Below are 24740 nucleotides of genomic sequence, written 5' to 3' on the forward strand. Positions count from 1 at the left end.
TCCTCTTGCTGAAGCCAAGCCAAGCTAAAACAATTTTTTTCCACATACTTTTCACACAAGAAACTAAACAGAATTTTGCAGGTGATAGAGGTTAGAAAGAACACTAAGGACTAACTGCAGGTACTTAAAAGTACATACCAGTTAAGATGTATAAGGAAGTGTTAGAATTTAAAGGAAAACGCTTTACAGTGCTAATTTACTTTTCACCGCTCTGGCACAAAATCTTGGTCAGCTGGTGCAGTAGCCCATGGAGCAGATTTTTAAGCCTCTACGACAAGACATCTCCAGGCGAGGTGAGTGGACCAGCCCACCCCTTCCCCAGCGTCGTAAATGTGAAGACCTGGGCTCTCATGTTGTATGTGGAACACAGAAGGAAAAACAAAATCAATCCAATAAAGCCTGCTCTTTAGCTGAAGCCTTAATGTATATATGGGGAGCAGCAAGGAGAGCGCAGAGGGCAGGGAGGGGTGTGAGAGGAGAAGGAGCACGTGGGAGAAAGCAAAAAAAAACACACACAAACACTCCCATGCCATGGAGAGCTCAAAAACAATCACAAGATATGAGCCATGGAAGGATTCAAGTGATGCAATAACAAGGATGGTAAAGAAACTATACTCTTGGAGAGGGGCAGATACAAGCTGAGAAGTGAAAGCTATTGAATATTTGAATAAGAACCAAGCAAATGAGACTGGCGAGGAGGCCAACCAATGTAAATAAATGGGCTGACCAAATGCCCACAATAAGTATTGCTATGGTACACCGTAGGGCTTTGACAAAAAACTGCTAAAGGCTGTCGTCAGGTGTGATCTAAAAAGGGATGCAACGGTATGTGATCCAGAGTAATGAGCTGGCATTAAGTCAAGCGGTCCACGCATCACCTTTTTAGTTTTTAATAATACAGCAGCTTCAAAACTCTGCTGGCATAACAATTATGATGAAAGAGCATATCAAAGTATTTATGTGACAACAATATTAGGAGAGCCCAGGAAGCTAAATGGATAAAATGTGAGAGAGGGCACCAAACAACAAGAGGCAGAGCACTGTTGTAAACAGTAAAGTCAAATCTCCCCTTGGGAAATTATCACTCCACATGGGTACACTGCATTCACTCTTCACACATCCTCTGGGCTAATATTACAAACCCTATTAAAATCAACAAATCCAGTACCACAGCAGTATTATAAGACACCAAGCTTGAAGTTTTCAAGTATCAGTTTCAGTACTAAATTCTAAATCTTTCAATGTATAATTCAACAGTGTCACAATAATAATCGTAATATTCGTGCCATTCACAAGGTTAAAAACAAATATTACATAAGAAAAATGCCTTGCAGTTAAAAACCTTCACAATACGGTGCAATGCAGTTTTATGCAATAGTCATAAAACCAAATTCAAACAAAATATGTCAACAGCAACTGTTGATATAAACATACTGATCTGTTCAATATATATATGAGATACTTGATGAGAAATAAGGATCACCATCCCTCCTATCCAAAATGTACACAGATTCATTTTTTTAACATACTTTATTGATTTTCGTAATTAACCTCATGTCATGTCAAGACATGCCATTAGGCCCAGAGGGGGAACCAGCATCAATGTACTACATATGTTTTTTGAGTTCAAGTACATTTTATTGACATTTTCACAAAATGAACAGAGGTAACAGCAATGAAAGAAAATACAGTAGCAAGTAATAAATTAACCAAAAGAAAAAAAACTAACACAATGAAGAAAGGAAGGTTCCATCATGCAGCAATGCTATAAGGGAGAGACTTAAAATACACAGTGGATATCAAAAGGACCTATAACAGGTGTACGACCAAGAGGAACAGTAGGAAAGATGACATTATGGTATTGTATCAATCATTGTAGTAAACAAGTCCAACAGATCAGATATATAAATATATAAGTACATACTGTTTATTGTTTAGTATCACAAACTTACCATACTCAGTCCTATCACATTATGGTTTCCATCTTACAACCTTAATATAAAGCACTTTAGTATGGATTGTATAGCATGTCTAGTTTGACATAAATTCCAAGTGGTGGAACGAAGAAAGAAATGATGTGTACCTGTGTATGCCTTAGGGGAAAGTAGACAGCTTTGTCCAAGTAACGTTTGCATAGTGTCATCAAATGAGACTGGTATAGAGTACTCCCCGGGTGTGATCTATACCGTATATTCACGGGGGCAAGTATTCCAATGAGAAAGCATCAAGAGAGTCCCATAGCTCCCTGGGGGGGGGGGGGGGGGGGGGGGGACACACGCCAAGGTGAGGAATGAAGGGCAATATTATCAGCTCCTCTGATATTACAATATATATATATATATATATATATATATATATATATATATATATATATATATATATATATATATATATACACACACACACACAATATATATATAATGAAACTACATATATACAATCTACTACATATTAACCGTAGGTGCATCAGCAATGGAGTTCGTGAATAAATGTGAAAATATCACAAGAATAGTGCATACTGAGTGATTCATGGTATCAATTTGCATATCAAAGAATTATTCCCAAATCACCCCCCCCCCCCCCGGCCCCTACACCCTCACTTCCCTCCCCGCCTCACTCCTGTCCACGCATATACGGATATGAAGCACAGTTCTGTCATAAGTGTATGTGCATACATAGCTGCTTAACATGCAGGTGTGCACACTCAACCAGGGGTGCTCCTATACAGTACATGCAGTTTAGTATGAGTTATGTTGTAATGCCCGGCAGAATGTCATACTGGTGGGGGTTCCGTAACATCGAATCCCAGTCCAATGAGATCAGCGTCTTCCATTAGCCCCTGCGTTCTTCCCGCCTTATCACCGCACTCTCTGCCCTCCTCCATCTGACCACCTCCCCATGCCAACTATGTGCCGTGGGGGGCACGGTGGACTTCCACCTGATGGTAATTGAACGCTTTGCGATAACCAAGGCCAGGTTAGCAAACTGGGTTTGTACCTTCTGCTGCTTATGGCGGCGCTGCAGGCCCAATATACAATATGCCGCGTTATCCCCATAGGCAATTCCAGTTACAGTCCCTAGGACCCTTATGATGGTGGCCCAGAAGGCAGACAGGGGCGGGCAGACCCACAGCATATGTAGGAGGTCGGCATCGTGTGCATGACATCGTGGGCAATGGTCCTGCATTTACACAGATTCATTATTGTAAATTTTGTTGATGCGTTTCAATGGGTCTCACAAGTGTTTGACACCTTCTTCAGGACCCACATGTAAACTTCTCACAACATACATTAAGTACAAATAATTAAAACCTATGAAAGGACAATATATAGATTATAAACTTTTCACATTAAATTGGGAAAAATTCATGGCACTAATAGAAAATTCTTTACAGCGATAGTACAACATAAATTATCCCTCTGTGCTTTCCAATCTGCAGTGATACTGGCAACAAACAGCTTATTCTCAACACCTTATCACACCATCCCTAGGTGTTTGGATCAACCATATGTGACACGCATTTATTCTGACGCTCTTGTGGTATACTTTGTAACTCGTTGTGTCAATACTGTCGGCAGTTATTCATTCATACACTTTTCACTAGAACCGACCATACATACATCAATCGGCCTATTTAAAACTCAATAATGATACACTCACCAACAGGTGAAAGATGTGAAGTTCCTTGAAGCAGGAGTGTGGAATTCCTATAGCTCCACTGCCAGGACATATTGTTTGGGGTCAAGGACATGTTTTCATGCATATTTTGTCCTTTACACAAGTAGGCCCAACCCCCCTGCAGCACAAAACTTTTGACTGCCAGTTTACAGTACCACATTATGGAACAAGGAAGGGCATTGTCTGCAGTTAAGGTAGTATTTTTGACCATATGTTAATGCTGTTTGAAATTGTAATTATGATTCATAAATGTAAAGCCTTTATTATTAGGGATAGCGCTCTAAGGAAATGGAAGCTAGAACAGCACTGCAGACGGTGGTTTAAAAATGTCTACACACGTTTGTAAAGTTTAACAATATGACGCTACGTATAATGCTCCCAGAATGCTATCTGATTAGATGCAAATATTTGCAGAAGCTTAAAAGCAAGATTGTTAAGTCTTTGCTTTCAAATTAAATGTTCACAAAAAATGCAATCAGTAAAAAAACATTTTGCTAATCTACAGTGACATTTTAGGTACTATTTCTTGCAAGCATCATCTACTAAAATATGTTGATGCATGCTACTATTCCCCAAAAATATTCATAAAAGGAAAAATCAGTGCATCCAGTTTCAACAAGATTATGGAAAACATTAAAATAAACAATCAGGGGCAAAACCAATAGGTCTGACATTGGTGGTCAGCCTTTTCGTTTTGTCAAAGCGTGTCTTGTTCAGACATTATTTTTGTAAAACGTTATAGTTCTAATAGCTGCCAGGCTTTTACCATTATAACAAAAAATGTCAAAAAGCAATCTTATTTTTTGGTCTCAAAAAGAACACATTGGCACAGAAGATTTTGGCACTGAGCAAAACTACTTTGTGTGCCGATATGCTCCTTGTGAAAGAGTAGAATGTGGTCACTCCCAGTGAAGCAAGTGTATAGTGAGAGAGAGAATTTTAATAAAAACAAAAAGGTCTTGATTAACTCAAGACCTAATTAGGGGCCCAATTCTTAAGTAAAGTCACAAAAGTGCACCTATTCATTAATGCAGATTTACAGCTTTCATGAATTCACAATAATTTACAGTATGACAGGAAATCGTACTTCTAGAAAATATTTGCGAAGTGCATTTTAGCACGAGGAAAGATGCATGTGTAGATTTCGCTCTTGCGAAATCTACACATGCTGAGCGTTTACGAGTTCACATTCCCTCCAAACACTTTTACCCCCAACTATGGAAGAAGTTTTATTTCTGCCCTTATCAGGAGTTCATTCACAGCCTCTCACAGTAAGGGAAAATATGAGAGAAGAGCTGATGAAAACGCATAAAACATACAAGTTGGTTCGTTTGCACAGACCCCCGAGTCCAACTCTGGAACTATAGCTTAACGCTTCCTCCAGCCCCAGTATGTAGATCTGTGAAAAGATGGCAAAATGTGGGAATTGCTAGCATTCAAACCCTACAGTACGAGCCCTGGCATAATCAGAGAGGCCATTATCAGAGCTCTTATAATGAGATAACTGCAATAATTTATCGCCCCACTACGTGGCACCAAAGGGACAAGTCGATTATTTTACAGGACAAGTAGATTTTTGAATAGGGATAGGTGTGGCACAGCGGCCAAGGCGGCTGACTCCGGAGCACGGGGCTCACGGTTCGATCCCCGACGTGGCAGCAGTTCAGCCCAGCACCATGTGACTCTAGGCAAAGGCTCGCGTAATCTTACCGACTGGCCCCCAGTGCCTTGAGACCCTTAGGGGTGATTAGTTTGCACTTCACAAATACCGGGTTATTAAGCAATCTGTCCCATGGACAAGTAGATTGTTTATTAAATTCCAGAACCCTGCCTGAAAGGACTGCCACTTGATTCCTAGTGTCCCTACAAGGCTTCTTATCTTGAAGTCCCAAGCGCATCAGGGGATAACCCTCATCCAGTAAGAGAGCAATCGTATATATCCCTAACTCTCTCCCAACAATCCATTTCGTCTCTATGTATTACCATGAAACACATTCCTTTGCTCACCCTTATATAGGTGATGTCACCTTAATCACTCGCCACTGGGTACAACATTCTCCGGGCTGAGATAACAGCGAAGGGGAAATATTTCCTCCATACGGTTTTGGTGATTTTCACTCAATTTATCAAGTTTTCCAGAGCGACTTATTACCTAAGGCAAAGAATGATTCCAAACATTTTTTCTATGACCATATGATAAGTAAAAAAACTTACCCTTAGATTGAAAGAGTATTGTTTTTTGTCAAACATATTTGTTATTGCCATTTTTGCTCGAAACTGCAATACATCACAACAGGTCCTGTCTCAAGGGGAGGTCTGATGAGAATACAATAATAAAAGGTCTGGATTGAAGTGCATCACGAAGAACATGTCCCCGCCGTCTTCCCATGGTATAGCTCAGGATAGGCAGTTCAGTGTCCAACATGACAACGACCCAGAACATGTGCCAGTAAGAAATATATATAAAACAAACAATAGCAATTGCGATTTCAATCCGTCTTTCTTTTGTAACGGTGCTATGCCGAACCTTCCAACAGGGAAGGAATATCCAAAAAGAAAAAGAAACCCCCTAACAAAACTCCGTGCAAATTAAATAGCAAGGTCCCCACCCATGAAATGGTGGTGGCGGCATAAAGTATCAGAATGCGTTCACGGCGAATCATACAGAGGTAGCTCAGAATTGGAAAAGGTGTAAGGCTCAGAGAGAGGGAAGGCAGACAGCCAGAGGCAAGCCTTGCAATAGAAAAGTAACCAGCGGCCTCCATCTATATTTGAAATTTTTATATTCATCACAAAAGATATCGGACATCCTCTCAAGACTGAGTAGTTTCCACAGTCGAGAGGACCATAGGGAGATTGCGGGTGCCTCCTTTCTCTTCCATGCTGCGGCTATGGCTATCTTCGCTGCCCCTATACATGTCCACATGATTGCTTTGTCTGCCTTGGTTTGATGTTCCAGGGCTGGATCGCGAAGGCCCAAGAGGATCACTGCCATAGTGGTCGGAATGGGGTAGCCGAAGATCTCTTTAATGTGGGCCAAGATTTCCTCCCAAAATGGACGAATCGTGGGACAGTCCCACCAAATGTGTTGGAAGTTGCCCAGGAGGCCACACCCTCTCCAGCACCTGTCAGAGATATTCAGGAAGATCCTCCTAAGCTTGTTGGGGTATAGATACCAGTCCATCATAGTCTTAAGATGAGATTCACGAAGGTCTGTGGAAAGGTTGAATTTTGTGATGTCGGACCACAGTCCTGCCCATTCCCGATCCGAGATGTTGCGTTCAAGAATAGCTTCCCACATATGCATGTATCGTGGCCGTGGGGAGTGCATAGATGTAAGGAGGTGGCAGTATAGAAAAGAGATCACCCCTTTCATAGAATCCGGCCTGAGGACAAAAGTTTCAAATTTCGTGAGGGGGCGTGTGGCTGCTTCACGAATGTGTGGTGTAACTACCCAGTGCTGCACTTGGAGGTGATGAAAGTGTTCAATGGCTGTCAAACCATAGTCCCTTCTGCAGTTTACAAAGGTAAGGAGTTCGTAGCCATGGAAAAGATGTGTCAAGGCCAGACAGCCAACCTCTCTCCAAGCGTCCCTCATGTAGGGCTGGGGGAAAAGCTGGGTTAAAATGTAGTGGCGTGTAAGGTGAAGGGAACGAGGTCCATTGGTCGTTACCAGAGATGGAATCCCATACCTTCAAAGTAGTGTGAGTGGGGGTACTAATGTATACATTTTGAGGTCTGTCCTTTTTAGGGCGCCAAATGAGATCCCAGATAGTTCTCCCCGCTACGGAGCGGTCCATGTGAAGCCAATGCTTCTCCGATTTACGTTTGGACCATTCCGTCACAACTCGTAATTGGGCTGCTTTATAGTATAGGCCGAAGTCAGGTAGACCCACGCCACCCTCCCCCGGGGCCATCGTAGTATGGAAAAGGAGAAGCGGGCTCGTCCACCCTGCCAGATAAATTGTAGAATTGTGGACTTAACTCTGGGGAGGAAGTCGTTCTCTAGTTCTATGGGTAAGGCCTGAAAAAGATATAGGAGTCTAGGGAGTATTGTCATTTTAATCGCGTGTATGCGACCGAGCCAATATATAAAAAGCGGTTTCCATCTCGGAAGTTCCATTTGAAGGCGAGAGAAGGAGGAGGGAAAGTTGGCCCGGTAGAGCCCCTTCCACTTGCGGCGTCAATTGGACCCCCAAGTATTGGAGTGAACTAGAACCCATTGAAGCAGGGTGTGATTCTGCAACTCCCGAGCCTCTGCCTCTGGGAGAGTTAGATTTAGAATGTATGACTTGCCGAAATTGACCTTAAAGCCTGCTACTTCTTCGAACCTTTGCAGTTAAGATTGGAGGGAAGGTAAGGAGTGCTAAGGATCAGCGATAGACAAAAGCACATCATCTGCGAAAAGAGATATTTTGTGCGATTTACCGCTGAAGGGAATTCCCTGAATAGCCAGATTGGCCTGATGGAAATCGCCAAAGGTTCAATGCTGAGGGTGAATAGGAGGGGCGAAAGCGGGGACCCCTGGTGAGTGCTTCTGGTGTGAAGAAAGGGGGCAGATAGCACCCCATTCACCTGGACCCTAGTGCGGGGCTGGACATAGTTGGCCCGAATCATATTAATGAATTTGGCAGCGAAGCCGATTGCCGTGAGAGTGCTAAAAAGAAACGCCCAGTCCACCCTGTTGAAAGCCTTCTCGGCATCGAGCCCGACAAGCACTGCAGGAATGTGGCGTCTATTGGCCTTCTCAATCAAATGTACTATACGTCGTGTGTTATCATGAGTTTGACGCCCCTTAATAAATCCCAACTGGTCCAGGTGGACCAGATCCGGCGTGAGATCATTCAGTTGGGTCGCCAGGATTGCCGAATAGAGCTTCGCATCTAGATTCAACAGGGCGATGGGGCGGTAGGAGGAGCAGGATTGGGGGTCTTCCCCCGTTTGGGGATAACCATTACTAGGGCTTCAGCAATCGAACTCATTACCTCTCCCTCCTCTGCCATTGTGTTAAAAAGCTGTGTTAGGTGTGGTATCAGGTCTGGGGCAAAAGTTTTATAAAATTGGGATGTGTACCCGTCTGGTCCCGGGGCTTTGTGTGCTTTAAGTGAGTGTATGGCGCTACCCACCACCTCTGGGGAAATAGTGGCGGTGAGCTGGTCATTCCACTCCTGGGAAACCTGAGGAAAGCGTAATGTCAGAAGGTAATCCCGTTGTTTACTGGTATCCCGCCGTTCCCCTGTGTAAAGAGTTTTATAGAAGGAGCCGAAGACATCAGCTTTGTCCTCGTCCCTATGCATCAGTCCCCAATTGTCTCCCAATATGCCGCCTATGTATTCCCTTTCCCGCTTTTAATCCAGTTGCCTAGCACGGTGTTTGCCTAGCTTGTTGCCCTGGGAATAGGAAAGACGACGAAGAGTATTGTTTTGACTACCCAAAATGAATCGTAATCTATGGCTGGAGCATGCAAAGATACCCTTCTATCTGCAATAGCACAGCAATATGTCAATGTTGTTTGAGAAGTCGTGCCCTCGTATAAGTGTTCGTGAAATCCACTGAATTCCGGGCCAATGACCCACATATTTCAAAGCATGTAGCCAAGAAGAAAGCAGACAGAAACAACACAGAGGAAGGCATCAATTTATGAGGAACCAACCTCCTCAAGACTATATCCGGACAAGGAGCCAGAAAAATTGTAAATAGACAAAGCTTCAATAATTAATCTGTTTAGTAGAACTTTGAGCACAACAGAGAGAGTTTTGGAGAAGGGCTTTAGTTTTGTTCCCAATATCGAGCCCAACAAATTCGAATAGAAAGGGATCTCAAGGCCTTTTTCAGATAAATGAGCTTAAACAGGTTTTTGGAGGACCGTAAATGATAGACAAACTACTAATAATTTTGGTCTGAGGCCAAAATCCACATTTATCCCCACAATAGCTCAAGTTGGTAAAAATCTTGACGTTTTAAAAAAAAGTAGTGGCGATAATTTTTTTACAAATCTTAGAAGAATCAGGTTTCCAATCTAACAATTTGTCCAAAGAACATAGAGAAACCATGAATGCCCTGAAGTAGGATAATAATATTACCATCAACCTGCAAGGGGATTGTGTGGTTGCGTTTGATACCTTGGATTATGAGGCCAGGGCCTTTAAACTCCTGTCTTTTGAAGTACACTATTAGAGGGTGCCTAACAATAGACTGCTAAGGTCAAAAAGAGGTTGAGGTCCTATTAGAAGAGGCTAAGTGTTACAAGTGTATCTGTGACGAGGAATATAGATTCCTTAAAAACAAATATCCCATTATTCCAGCATTCTATGCTCTACCTAAAGTTCATAAAAATATGCAGGATACAGTCCTGAGACCTATCGTCTCCTGTATGGGTTCCCTGGTAGAACCCCTAAGTAAATATGCTTTATTTAAAACCATCAATCAGCAAGCAATTGTCATATATAAAAGACTCTGCTCATATGATCGCAATCCTGGAAGGAGCACAGTTCAGTAAAGATAAACAATTCCTTGTTATGCTCGATAGAAGCATTGTACACAAATATTCCCCAGAATGACACAATAGAAGTTCTAAGAGAGGTTTTAAGTAACTCTGTTATGGAAGGAGTAAATAAGGATTTCATAGTGAGTTGTACAACAATGGTCATTAAAAATAGTATTTTCTTTTGAAAAGAAATTTTAGTTTCTCCAACTCAAAGGGGCCATCCTGGGAACCACCTGTGCACAGAGTTTAGCCTGCCTCGATGTATGCGAAAACGAGAATAAACATATTTACGAGCTGGCTCTCTTTTATGAAAAAAATCTAATGTTGGCATCAATTTCTCAACTATATATTTTTGGTATGGGAAGGCCCTAGAGAACAACTTGATGAATTTCTGCTCTGGCTGAACTTGGGTGATGTAAATCTAAAATTTATAGCTAACGTTAGTGATACGAAGGTAGACTTCCTAAATAGTACCATTAAGGAGGTGGAGGGACACCTTGAGGTAGAGCTTTTTACCAAGCCTACCATCGAAAAAAACCCTTTTCAAGCCTCAACAAATCTACTGGCCCACTCCCTACAGCAAGTCATATTTTATCAGGGCTAGCTATATTTAGGGCCTACTGGACCCTTCTGGAAAGCTGACAAACAATAGGTGTGTCCATTCTGTTCACTCAAAAAGTGAAGGAGCAATAAAGAAGCCTTTAAATCTTGTTTTATCTTGTCACATTTATTCTGTGTTCAGAGACAGAGGTCAAAAGTCAGTTTACATCAACAATTACTTTTCTTTCTCTGACTGCAAGGTTGGAGGATTATGTAACGTGAACTGTCTGACAAACATGCTGTAGAGAAAGTAAGGGTAAAATGAAAGGCTGTAGGATGAAATGTTTTATTCTGACACATTTAAATAGCTAAAAAGTGAACTGTACAAACATTTAAAAATAAACTTCAATAGTTCTGAAAGCACTTGTTTTGTAATTCTGCGTGATAAAAACAATAGGATGAAAACAAATCAGAACACTTTACTTGTTGACGTACAAATGATAAAGATGTTTGCTGAAACCCAATTTCCACAGATTGTTTATACACTATATAGTTTTATAAGTAAAACTGCATGTTAGTGGGACAGGTTTTGGAATTTTTTATGGAAAATGTGCTGTCTGTAAAGGACAGTGCACTACCACCTCATTCTTTAGTAATAGATTTATTAAAATTGGAGTTTTTAAAGATAAACTGAGGAACATTCCAGCTTCTGACCTGAAGGCAATGCTATTAGCGACCTAAGAGGCGAGTCAGGGGTCATACGTACTATATATGTGGGCTAAATTCTTATTAAGCATGGAGAAAATGTTTAGTCTATTAAATCAAACCAAATAAGTTTTTTTGTACAGCAGGAAAGCTGACTTCAAATATTGGAAGGTGCTCTAGTATGCGATAATGAAGAAAAAGGTGGCTCTGTAAAATAAAATATTTGCCTAGTCCAACATAGTGAGACCAGTTTATTAGTCAAGTACATTACAATTAGGTAGAGTAGATTATTCAAGTTACTAGACCTGCAGGTTATTACACTATTCAAGTTACCATCCAAAATCACAGAAAGACAACATCCCATTTGGGCAATTTCTCCGACTCAGGGGAAATTGCTCATCTATTGAGGATTTCCATAAACACTCAAAATGAAGTTGAGAGAAAGAGGCTACCCTGAGAAGTTCATCAACCACTCTTTCAAAAGAGCCCGATTTTACGATGGGGGCAGCTAGTACAATAATCCCAAGAAAAGTAAAACCCCAGAGAGGATTATCTTGTTAGTCACTTCTCAAATATGAGTAATCACATCAAAAATGTCATCATAAAAATCGGAATATTCTTAATTACAATGAGGATGTAAACCTAGCTAATCCTATGTTTGCCTTTAGGAGAAATCAAAATGGAGTTTGGGATATATTGGTGAGACCAGTAGAAAAACAAGCATTGGCATAGCCAATAGGTCTCGCTTTTGGAACCTTATAAGTATTTAGTTATGCAGCACATTATCCTTGGTGCAACATTAACTGTTGCATGGCTAAACACTTATAAGGTCCCAAAGGCGAGACCTATTGGCTATGCCAATGCTTGTTAGGACTTGTGCCCTGACTATAATCTCATGCCGAGAGACTTTTAATGAAAACACTGAACATACAAATCCTTTCTCGGCCGGCCATCCATGATATTAGTGCACATCTCACCTCCTGCTGCAGATGTTTCTATGGACTCCGTCGTCGGCGTTTCCTGGCCAGATTCCTTTTCACTGTTTTCCTAAAGCAAAAAGTTTGGGATTAACGACCACAGCAAGAAAATAGACTTCGAAAGCATGAAGCAAAGTGAAGCACATGGCACAATAACTAATTACAACAAGAACCTGCAGTCCTTTAATCAAATACAATGTGCAAAGAACATTACAGTGAGGTTGAAAGAGCCCAATACTTGGCTGTCATAAAAGGCAGCTTAGCTGACATCTCGCTGCAGCGAGATTCAAGAGCGACCCAAGAGCCAGTGGAAGGGATCTCCGGATACAGAACAGCTGCCACGCGTCCCGTTAGCCCCCGTTTCTCTTGCCAGCACCAGTAGTTGAGTGAAAAGATGCATTCAATCTAACAGCAGGACAGAAGGGGCGTGCCCGAGGAAGTATGCTTCAGATGGAGGGTTAGCAGACACCAAGGTGTTTCCGGACGTGGATATTCTTTACCCAGGCAGATCCGTAGTCTTGAAACTATTCCATCACTGCACATTCTGATGTATTAACACACAGCTTAGAGTCTCAATACTAAAGATGTTCTGCATACACACTGATGACATTAAAAGCAAAATCTACTGACCATTGCTCATGATCAACCTTAAGCCATGGGCAATTCAAACACAACCCAGTGAGCATGTGTTGCTTTATTGATGGATTCTCTCTCTTTCACGGATCCTGCAAGGATTAGAGAATGATACGTTTGTGTGCATGCTAGGGTGGGTGCCGGAGGGCACGTTCAATGAAACCAACTGCTGTTCACAGTGTAGGGTAATAAACACTCGATGACGCCAGCGAACACATGGACATTAAGAAAGAGCCAATTCTCCATGCCCAGGCTGCAACAAAGGATGCAAAGGGAGTGAAACTATTTCTCTCAAAACTTCCACCCAAATAAAACACATAGCTGCAAACATCACCAACATTTTCAGATCGATCCCATGAGAAAAACAGAAATATTCTCCAAATCTAACGAAGTAATACAAACTGGTCTAGTGGACTGCAATACAATTCTCAAAACCCAACCTCGATTTACTAGACACAAAAGTAAACAAGACAAGCCCGGCGGAGCGTGGCGCGCGCGCTTGGTGGGTGCGGGGGACCGCATTCCAGGCGGGGGAGCGGACCCTTTGAAGTGCGATGCCAAACGGATTGCATGGCGGCATGATGCGCGTGATTGTGCGCGTGCTCGCCATGCAATCCGCTTTTCGGAGCACTTTTGGGTGCCCCTTAAATAGTCTCGCTTTGCAATCGCTTACGCGATAGCAAGGCGAGACCTAATGAGACTTAGAATCTGTGAACACAAGTTGGCTGTGAGAACACAAAAAGAAATCAACTCCCTGTTAGTAGAACATCTCTTAGAAAAGGGCCACGTGAGTACCGACATTAGGTGGTTTATCTTGGCAAAAATTAAGAGCAAAGGGAGAGGAGGGAACATTGGTGAAAGAAGGAAATTAAGGGAACGATGGTTTATATATAAATTCAACATAAGAAGATGTGATTTTAATAATAAGGAAGAATGGGATCGGTTTACCACATAAAAGACCTTTTTTAACACACATCTGTAACGCACTAATTTAGAACGCCTATTGGTAGTCTGGGACCATTACCTGACCAATTCCAAAGGGGTTTAGTCTGGGGACCATTACCTGACCAATTCCAAAGGGGTTTAGTGTCCCCAGAAAAATCTGTAACATACACATATTGAGCTTGTACCTTACACAGCGATTTTATATTTAGAGTAATTCACAGTATGTGCTCAATGAGCTCCCATACGTATTGGCACATTATGAGTGATGGTACAGGATGTTTCTGTATATATTTTAAAAAAACATTCCTATCTCTTCTTAGTTTGGAGGACATTATTGTCAGATTGGTGCAGTTAATATATGCTCTGAATATGTAAAACAGGCTGGCACCGGCAACAACGCTTATGCACAAAGATGTGTTGCATCCCGAGATTAGGCAAAAGAACGTTCAATGATAAAATGGCGCCCGTTAAGACACAAAATCTAGGAACAGGTCGAGTTGTTAAATTAGGTGACTTGGAAAACATGACGGGTACCAACCTATGAATGGGCACTTCTAGAACAGTTGCAACAATGGGGTGTTTCAGCGTCCACGTGGCACAAAAATCTTAAGGTAATCTGCATTATGCATGCTCCAGACTATGGTACCCAAATAATATATGTAAAAACAACAGTTGATGGACAGAATGCAGAACAAAGTCATACATTCACCCCAGAACAGAGATCTGGGCCTAAATCCATAGCTTTTTTGCTCACCATGCCATTCCAGTTTGAACCCAGCCATATGCAAATCAGTCTTGACCCTGTGCCTCATGGGAACAATCCAGCCCGAACTGCCAAGCCAGGTCCTCCCTGGACTGGAAACAAGCATCCTAGGACCAGTTTCGGGGTTTCACCCCTCTTCAGCCAGGATAGCTTGATTCCAGAGGCATGGAGAGCACGGGACTCATGTCTGAGCATACCCGTCCCACTCGGGGTGACAAAGGCTAAAAGAACGGTTGATGGACAGAATGCAGAACAAAGTCATGCATTCATCCCAGTACAGAGATCTGGGCCTCATTGGGCACAGGGTCAAGACTGATTTGCATATGGCTGGGTCTAAACTGGAATGGCACGGTGAGCAAAAAAAGGATGGATTTAGGCCCAGATCTCTGTACTGGGGTGAATGTATGACATTGTTCTGCATTCTGTCCATCAATAGTTCTTTTTACCCAAATAATATAGCCCGCAGAGCTTCCCAAGGGCCCTGTCAGTTGTGGTTGGCGGGAGGTCCCAGCCCCCGGGAGTAGGATTCATGATGAAGGCAGTAGAAGGGAGGGATCCTTAAGTGTACGGTGAATTTGTGGCCCATGTAAATACTGTATGTCATTGTAGACTTTGGTAGCAGGGAGAGACCAGCTATTTAAAATGAGTGTGATCACTTCCTGTCGATGACGCAAATGCAAGTTTAGTCACAACATGATGCGCTAATGAGGGCAACAGGTTTAACACGCTGCACCGTTTTTGAATAAACAATATTTAATTAAATACTGCCATAAGGAGATAAGTATATCTAACTTCTGACACATGGGGCGAGCTGAAGACACCGGGCATTAAGGGAAGCAAAACCCCAGGATTTTGCGACCACACAGGGGGATTCTGCACTAGAGGTCGGTTGGAGACGCCATCCCCTGGTGGGCGTTAGTAAGGTTCCCTGTCCCGGGATACATATTAGAATTATATCCTGGAGATATGAGCATCACTGGCCTCAGGTAATACGTCGCTCTAGAAAACTTGATAAACAAATTAAGTGAAAACCACCAAAACCGTAAGGGGGATATAGTTCCCCATCACTATTATCTCAGCCTAGAGAATGTTGTACCCAGTGGCTAGTGATGAAGCCAACATCACCCATATAATGTGTTTCATAGTACTACGTAGAGACAAATGGATTGTTGGGAGAGAGATGGAAGTATATGCTTTTGCTCTGATGAGGGTTATCCCTCGATGGGCGTGACCCTTTAAGATAAGAAGCACTGCGGGGACACTAGGAATCAAGTGTAGGTCCCTTCAAGGAACTTCACATCTTTCACCTATCGGTGAGTGTGTCATTCTTGAGTTTTAAATAGGCCGACTGATGTATGTATGGGGGTGCTAGAGATAACAGTGTGAATGGTTAACCAAAGAGCTTGGTTAAAAAAAAATGAAGCGGAGTGGATGGCAGAAATGGGGAAGGAAAGAGTGGGTGCGGTGCAAGAGAGGAAGTGTGCGGGCTGTGAAGATTAAGACAAAACATGGAGTTGGAGCTGCAACAGGGAGCAAAGGGAGGTGGGGGCAGATGAAGAGTTGGGTGGTATGGGGGCTGTGCAGATTAAACAACTTTCGCGTCAGCTCAACAGCTTGTGATTCTGGGCAAATCATTTAACGTCCGTGTTCCTAAACATGAATCTGACATTATGTAATCTAACTGCAGCTCATGTTAAGGCTCCCAAGGCCTTGAGCCATGTTAGCGCTACATAAAACTGCTAAAAATAGAGTGGAGGAGTAGAGAAGTACACAGAGGAGAAGGAGCAATATGGGTGTGGAGAATAAGCACTCATGCAATGCGTTATTGTCGGGCTCGATGTCACGCTATATAACACTTCAACTGCAATTAAAAACAAACTTGCCTCAATGAACATACAACAAAATAGAATCTTCATATGCAGGCATGGCTCTTCAGACATGAGCCACTGGAGTGGCTGATTTATTTAATTTTATATAGCGCAAACTTGACACGAGGGCTTCAGAGCACTTTACATAGTTTGCATAACAGTAATTATATGGGTTATATTTGGAGTAGGTATAAATGCATAGTGGTAGTAGGTAAACGCGATATACGAAAGGCACTAGGATGTGTTGTCAATCCAGTTTTTAGGTAGTTCTAGAATACATATAGGTATTGTTTTACAGCACATAGTAGCAGTTGCATAAGTTTATAAGAGGAATAGGAATTAGGATAGGTTGGCGATTCAGTTTTGAGGTACTTGTGGCATACATATAAGTACTGTTTTACAGCACATAGCAATTGCACAAGATTATTAGGGGACTACGTGGAACTATATAGTAACTGTATTAAAACAGAAAGTTACGATGTACAGTAAAATAGATGGGCAATTTAGTTCAGGGGTAGCTAGGGCAAGGCCGGAGGAGTGGGAGCATCGTTTTCCCCTAGGTATAGCTGAAGTTTAAGAAAAGCGCGTGGGTGGCAGCACAGCCCCGTCCGATTCTGTTAGGGAGGTGGGTTCAAGTATTTATTGAGGAGAAGGAGTTTCAGTTTCTTCTTGAAGTGGGGGAATGACTGATTGCCACGTACATCTTGAGGTAGTGAGTTCCAGATTCTGGGGACATTCCCAGGGAAGAAGCAGGTGCGAGAGTTCTCTTTCTTAAATTTTGATGGAATCAGGAGTAGACTGTTTGAGCTTCGTAGGGGTCTCTTTAGTCTGGCTTTTGATAATTTGAGAGGTAGATTGGTTTATCCGTGTAAAGAGCTTTGGGAGTTATTCAATCTTGAGTATAGCTCTTGCCTCGATTTTCAGCCAGTTTAGCTTCTTGAGTGGGAGGGATGTGGTCATGGTGCCTTTTCCCCAAAAGAAGCCTGGCCACCACATGGAGTGTTGTTTTAAACTGGGCCAAGTATGTTTTTGGACACCCATAATCATTACATTACCATTGTCCTGCTTAGGGGAGGAAAAGTAATTGTACCACAGTCGTTAGGTCTGCGATGGGTATGAAGGGTTTAACTTTTTTTAGGTGTTTCGGCGTGTAGAAGGCGCTTTTTGCAAAGGCATTTAAATGCTCTTTAATGCTTAAGTGACTGTCTAGTGTGATCCACGGGGATTTGACAGCTTTTGAGATGGACAATTTGCAGTTTAGCGCGATGATGTGGTCGAGGCAGATATCTAGGGGAAAGGATTTTTCTTTTAGTTGGATGAGGATTAGTTCTGTTTTGTTGGGGTTGAGTTTGAGATGGTTGCTGGATAGCCAGGGTTGAACTTGTGAAAAGTGCTATTTAGGTGCTGGATGTCTTTGACTGATGAGATTTTCATGTAGAGTTGTGAGTCATCCGCATAGAGATGATCGGTCTTTCTGGCTTATTTCAGGATCACTGCAAGAGGTTCTTGTAGTGACTTGGTCCAGACGTGTAGAGGATCTTTAGATGTTTATTTGTAGTTGGTTACAAGTCATCCAATTCAATCCAATACAAGACAGTACAAGGCTAATCATGGACCCCACCAGGAGCAGCCAGGATGGTGCTCAACCCTTCTCAACTGACATCTCTGGCTCCCAACATTCTGTACTACATCATAGGATGAACATTCCACTGGCAAAGCAAGAAATACAATGCATAACAACAAAGCCAGGATAGAACAGTTCCATATATAGACTGAATAGGGCAGGATACAGGATTGCCCCTCGAGGTACTCCTTGCGAGACTGGTGTTCGCTTTTGAGGTTGTGTTGTTAAGTTTGATTAGTTGTGTGCGATTTTTTAGGAAAGAGGCAACCCGCTGAAGTACAGTTCTTGTGATGCCTGCACGTTTCGAGAGGGTGTTTAGGAGGATGTTATGGTTGATAGTACCGAATGCGGCCAAGAGGTTCAGAAGGACTAGGAAGCATGCCTGTCCATCATCTAGAGATCTGTGTAGGTCATCTACAATATTCAATATAGCAGTCTCTGTACCGCATCCTTTCCTGAACCTCGACTGGAAGATGTCACAAAGGCTAGATTCTTCAATGTGGGTGTTGAGTTGTGTAAGCACCCATTTGTCGATGGTTTTGTCGAGGAGAGGAAGGTTAATGTAGTGTCTGTAGTTATTGATGTAATCCGGGTCGGCGTCCATTTTTTTGATGAAGGGGATTACTTGGCTGAGTTCGAGGGGAGCCGGCATGGAGCCGCTCGCTAGGGAGGAGTTGATGATTTTGTTCCATATAGGAGAGATGATGTGACAGCTTTTTAACAAGTGCTGCAAGGAGGGGGACTTCTTCGCGACAAGGAGGCATGGGCGTCCGCAGGGGGGCAAGAAGGGGTGCTTGCCCCCCCTGGAGCACCCCTCCTTGCCCCCTCTGCGGCCGCCCATGCTTTTACGGACGCCTTTTGTCCTAATTACGGGCCCTGCAGGGAGCAGAGGTGTTCCCTGCCAGAGGCCTCAACTCCCTGATGTGGCGCCTAGCACTCCCCCTCACAGCCCCTCCCGCCCATGGTCATTCTGTCTGTGGCTGATTATCACAAACAGAATGACAATGGCCAGTTTGAGCTGCGTGTCACAAACACGAGTGGTTAGGTCTGGACACCAAGACCTCCTTTTAACACTGTGTAGCCTGAGAGCAAGGGGTTTTCTGAATGAAGTTCTGGGGGGGAGTCGATGTATTATCCTCCCAAGTCAAAAATTGAGGTTGGGGGCGTGGCCAAGATGGCGGGGTGAGCGGACGCTTCCTCCCGTAGCTCCTCCGGCCCGGCTAAGCTCGAGCCCTTTTCTTACGCTTTTCTCCCCCCGCTGATGCTCAGCGTGTGAGAGGAGTGCGGCGGAGCACCTGGCACACACGTTGCTGTCGCTTTGGCCCTGATCGCCTCGGGGGAAGTACCCCAAAAGTCCGATCAAGTTCGAGGAGCGACGGAGGGCCTGGGAGGCGGAGCGAATCGGAGTGCTGTCCGGGCGCCTCGGCTGGGCCTGGTGCTGAAAGTTGAAGATCTGGAGGAAGTCTGACCCGTCGCTCGACGGAGGATAAAGGAGCTTTGCGGGCTGGGAACCGGCGGTGCGGAGGACTTAGGACGTGTGCTTTGGCGCTCAGACTTGTGTCGGCGACGCCTCGCACTGTGTGGGCCCCTGTCCCTTAGCCGAAGTACGGCGGTCTCACTGTTGGGGTCGGACCATCTGGGCCCTTGTGTGTGACAGAGTGAAACCGGCTGTGGAACTTCTCTGATTGCTGTGTTTCTAGGGGGCCCCGGTGGTGTCGCCGGGCCTGGCCGTTTTGCCCTGCCCGGCCGCCATTTTGTCCCCGAAGGATCGGTGGTGTTGGCCTTGCTGGCGGATGTATGTGACCGCCACCGCTGCCGGGCTGACTCTCTGAGGGACGTGCTGATGAGGAGCCCCCTACTATAGCTTTCAATTGCTGTCTCGGATGGGCGCCCGCGGCTGGCGGTGCCCGGACTGAACCGCCATCTTGTCGCCTGTGACGCAGCGACTCTGCTTGCAGGGGGATCCCCACGTCGAGCGCTTGCCAGCGGCTGGGCATCCCTGGGGCGGCTGGACCTGTGCCCACTCGTCGACCGCAGCGTTTGCGATGACTGGAAGAGGCGGTTCGAGGAAGGGGGACCGCACCCTGCCGGACATGCTTGGCAGGGCCCAGCAACTGCGGGACAGACCACAGCCCTCGCCGGGGTCTTCCCGGGCCTCGGCGGATGTGACTGGGGGGGAGCCACCGGTCACGAGGTCCTTTATGGAAGAACTGTTTAGCTCCCTCAAAGAGGACTTCCAGACGCTGAAGCGGGAAGTGGCCAGCGAGGTCCGGGAAGTGCGTAGGGAAGTGGAGGGCCTGGGCGAGCGCGTTGAAACGGTGGAGACGGAGGCCCAACGCCGGGATGAGGAGATAGTCCATCTTCAACAGGACGTTCTCCGCCTCCGGGAGCAGTGTGTTGAGCTCCAGGCCCACTCTGAGGACCTTGAGAACAGGTCACGGAGGAACAACATCCGAGTGCGTGGGGTGCCGCCCGCGGACGAAGGGACCAACCTAGGGGGCTATCTGCAAGACCTGTTCCGAGAGATCCTGGGGGAAGCTGCGGACTTCCCTATTCGCATTGATAGGGCACACAGGGTTGGCCGGCAGCGCCAGTCATCGGCACCTCCATCGGATATTTTGGCTTTCCTGCCCGACTTCCCGCTAAAGGAACGCATCATGACTGAGGCCCGCAGGAAACAGCCCCTGACTTTCCGGGAGCGGCCTGTAGCGCTTTATCAGGACCTATCCGCCATCACGCTGCAGAAACGCAGGTACTTCAGGATTGCCACTGACTTTCTGCGCGAACACGAGACGCCGTACTCTTGGGGACATCGCTTCCGCCTGATCTTCCGGTGGAATGGGGTGCTGCACCAGCTACGCTCCTTGCAGGACATTTGTGGGGTCCTGGATCTTACGGCGGTGGAGGAGGAAGGGGCTACACCGTCGTGGAGGCACTCGGAGAGACGGAGCCGGCGGAGGTCGACGAGGAGACGATCGGCGGCCAGCGCAGGGCGTCCTGATTCCCCTACCATCAGGGCGGACATGGCCGACGCTTTGAGGGCGGCGGCCAGGGACTCGGCCGGCTCCACCGGCGTGGCCTTGACGGCCTAACACTCACTCCGGGGGGAGATGCTTTTAGCTTCTTTAATGCTGGGTATGGGGCGGGGGGGTCGGGGGGGAGCGGATGGAGGTGAGTGGCTGAACGTCCACTTCGCTTTTTTTCTACGGACTTGCCCGTTTTGGGGCTTGACTGGGACAATGGGGTGTTTAAGTTTGCATTTGGCTAGTTGCCATGGTTGTGTTTTGGGTGGGTGTAGGGGTTGTTCTGGGGTTGGGGAAGTTCCGTCCGATGTCGTCCGTGCCCACGCCTGGTCTGTTTTGGCTTGTCCCGCGCAACTGCCCCGCGCGCCCCACCCGCTGATCCCTTGCCCATTGCGCAGCGTTCCTGACCCCCGGGAGGAATGTCGGCCCTAAAGGTAGTGACTCTTAATGTTCAGGGTCTGAATAACCCTGTGAAGCGCAGAGCGATCTTATCTTTGCTGGAGGGGACGCAGGCGGACATTTGCCTCTTGCAGGAGACCCACTTATTGTCCCGGGATTGCCATAGGCTGCGCTCTGCTAAGTTCCCCACCCAGTTCTTCTCCTCGGCAGCGAACAAGACTGCGGGGGTAGCCATTCTTCTAGCGAGCTCCTTTAGGGGGGAGGTTTTGTATAAGTATGCTGAACAGAAGGGGAGGCTTCTTGCGTATCGCATGCGCTTAGGAGGCATAGCGTTCACAGTCGGCTCCGTTTATAGCCCAAATGACCACCAAGAGCGTTTCCTGGACTCCGTGTTGGTGGATGTCACTGCTTCTCCCGACCGCCACGTCATCTTGGGGGGAGACCTTAATATTGTCTTCGATTCTGTGATGGACAGGTCGGCGCAGCGCTCCCCGCAGACGGGGGAACTGTCCCAGGCTGTGAAGGCCCGGATTGTGGAAATGGACTTGCACGACCTTTGGCGTTCCATGCACCCCACTGATAGGGACTACTCTTACTTTTCACACGCACACCGAACCTACTCACGGCTGGACTATCTTCTGGTGAGTGGACCGATGCGCGCTGCCGCCACAGCGGCAGACATTGGGGTCCTGACCCTGTCTGACCATGCACCAGTCGCCGGCGTGTTCAAGTGGCCGGCGGCCTCCCCCTCTAGGGGGGTGTGGCGCCTTCGGGATACCCTTTTACACAAAAAGTCTGTAGTGAAACGCATTGGGGAGGTCATACAGGATTACTTCACTCACAATAGCAACACCGATACTTCACAAGCGACACAGTGGGCGGCATTGAAGGCAGTCCTCCGGGGGGAATTTATTTCCATCTCCTCAGCCGAAAATAGGGAGCGGCAACGGAAAAGGGACGAGCTGACCGTTCAGGTCCGGGAGCTTGAGCAGGTCCACCGCCGTACGGGGGCTCCAAGGGTGTGGAGGCAGTTGAAGGCTGCGAGGAAACTCCTGTCGGCACTGGATCTTGATAGGGTGGAGTATGCCGCCTTGCGCTTGAAGCATGCCTTCTACACTGGGGGGGACAAATGTGGTAAGCTCCTGGCACACCGGCTCCGGGTCACGCAGCAGCGTAGCGTCGTGAAGGAACTGGTGGGTACGGACGGGGTGGTCGTTTCCGGGGACGCAGAGGTAGCGGAATCTTTCCGCGGCTTCTACGAGGCGCTGTATGCTGAGGAGCCCTCCTCGCCGCGGGATGCCGAAGACTATTTGGAGTCAGTGGCCCTTTCGGTGCTGGATCCTGCTCAGGCGGACCATCTGGAGCGGGTTATCCATGTTGAGGAAGTGATTTCCGCTATCGCGCGGCTGAAGCATGGTAAGGCCCCGGGCCCGGACGGGTACACGTCTCTGTTTTATAAGACTTTTTGCACGGCTGTGGCCCCTGTCCTTGCTCGGCTATTTAAATCCTTCTCCGAACCGGGAGCCATCCCACCGGATCTCCTGAGGGCGACGGTCTCGGTAATCCCGAAACCTGGGAAGGACCGGGCCTTCTGCGGTTCGTATCGACCCATTTCGCTTTTAAATGTCGACCTCAAGTTGTATACGGGGATTCTAGCGTCCAGGCTGGGCCCACACCTCCCCGGATTGGTGGAGGCGGACCAGGCTGGCTTTGTACCCGGCAGACGGTTGACAATACCAAGCGGGTGGCGCATGTTCTGGAGAAAGCCTCGCGGATCCCGGGGGAGCGGATGCTGTTGTCCGTTGATGCGGAGAAGGCCTTCGACAGAGTTCACTGGCCGTATCTCGAGCTGGTTCTCAAGAAACTGGGAATCGGTGATAAGTTCCGCACCATGGTATTCAACTGTTATAAGCATCCTTCAGCGTCGGTGCGGGTCAATGGGTGTAGCTCCGGTGGATTTGTTAGCGAACGCGGCACGAGGCAGGACTGCCCCCTCTCGCCGCTTTTGTTTGCCCTCTACATGGAGCCGTTTGCTCAGAGGATTCGCAACAACCCGGATGCTATTGGGGTCCAGATGGGCCAGTATGTCCACACGGTTAGTCTCTATGCGGACGATGTCCTGCTGACCTTGGACGACCCTAGGAGGTCGCTGCCTGCTTGCCTCCAGGAACTGGACACCTTTGCACGTGTGGCCGGCTTCAAAATGAATATGAGCAAGTCGGTGGCGTTAGATGTGTCCCTGGTTGCGGATACCAGGAGGGACCTTCAGCGACTCTTCCCCATGCAGTGGTCCTCGTCCACGGTGCCATACCTGGGGATTCTGCTGGCGCCCACATTGCCAGAGATGGTTACGGCCAATTATACCTCCCTCAGCAGGAAGATCAAGGAGGAGCTGGGCCGCTGGAGCAAGGGCCTACTGCCCTGGCTGGGGCGAATCGCGGCGGTTAAGATGACGGTGTTGCCCCAGATATTGTATCTTTTTCGGGCCTTACCTCTCCAGCCCCCGGTGGGCTGGATACGACAAACGCAGGCTGACATCTCCCGCTTTGTCTGGCAGGGCCGCAAGCCGCGGATGAAGAGGGTCCTCTCCACGCTTGCTCCGGAAGCGGGGGGTCTCGGTATCCCGGACCTCCGTAAGTACTTTCAGGCGGCGCAGCTGCGATATCTGGTGGAGTGGAGCAGGTGGGAGTCCGACAAACACTGGCTTTTTCAAGACCAGGCAGTGGCGGGCCGCACCTTACAAGAGGTTCCATTCTTGCGCCGCGCGCATCGCCCCCCTAACCTTTACGCTTCTTTTGTTACGCGGGTCCCCCTGAGGGTGTGGGACGCAGTCTGCGAGGTTCGGGGCCTCACCACCTTCCCTTCGCCGTTCACACTCATAGTGGGCAACCCGGACTTCTCCCCAGGGATGGAGCCGGGAGCTTTTTCCCATTGGGTGCATGCGGGCTGCAGGGTGCTCTTCCAGATCTATGGACCGGTGGGCGTGATTCCTTTCCAACAACTTCGCCAGGACTTCGGCCTGACGGAGCTGGACAGATTGCGCTACATGCAGGTTCAGCATTGGGCCCTCCAGCCCCAGGTGCGTGACACCGCTGCTC

The 24740-nt window shown here is 46.6% G+C and overlaps 1 protein-coding gene across 2 annotated transcripts in view; it reads right to left on the minus strand.

Annotated features, from left to right (window-relative positions):
- The window catches only part of PLD3 (phospholipase D family member 3), a 269488-nt gene that overhangs the window by 200040 nt on the left and 44708 nt on the right, over positions 1-24740 (minus strand). For both annotated transcript variants that reach the window (XM_085625365.1, XM_085625364.1), the window contains exon 2: positions 12388-12457. The gene's annotated coding sequence lies outside the window, so the exon portion shown is untranslated. The remainder of the gene's footprint in view (positions 1-12387; positions 12458-24740) is intronic.

This window comes from Triturus cristatus, chromosome 9, assembly GCF_964204655.1.
Source record: "Triturus cristatus chromosome 9, aTriCri1.1, whole genome shotgun sequence".
Lineage (NCBI taxonomy): Eukaryota > Metazoa > Chordata > Amphibia > Caudata > Salamandridae > Triturus > Triturus cristatus.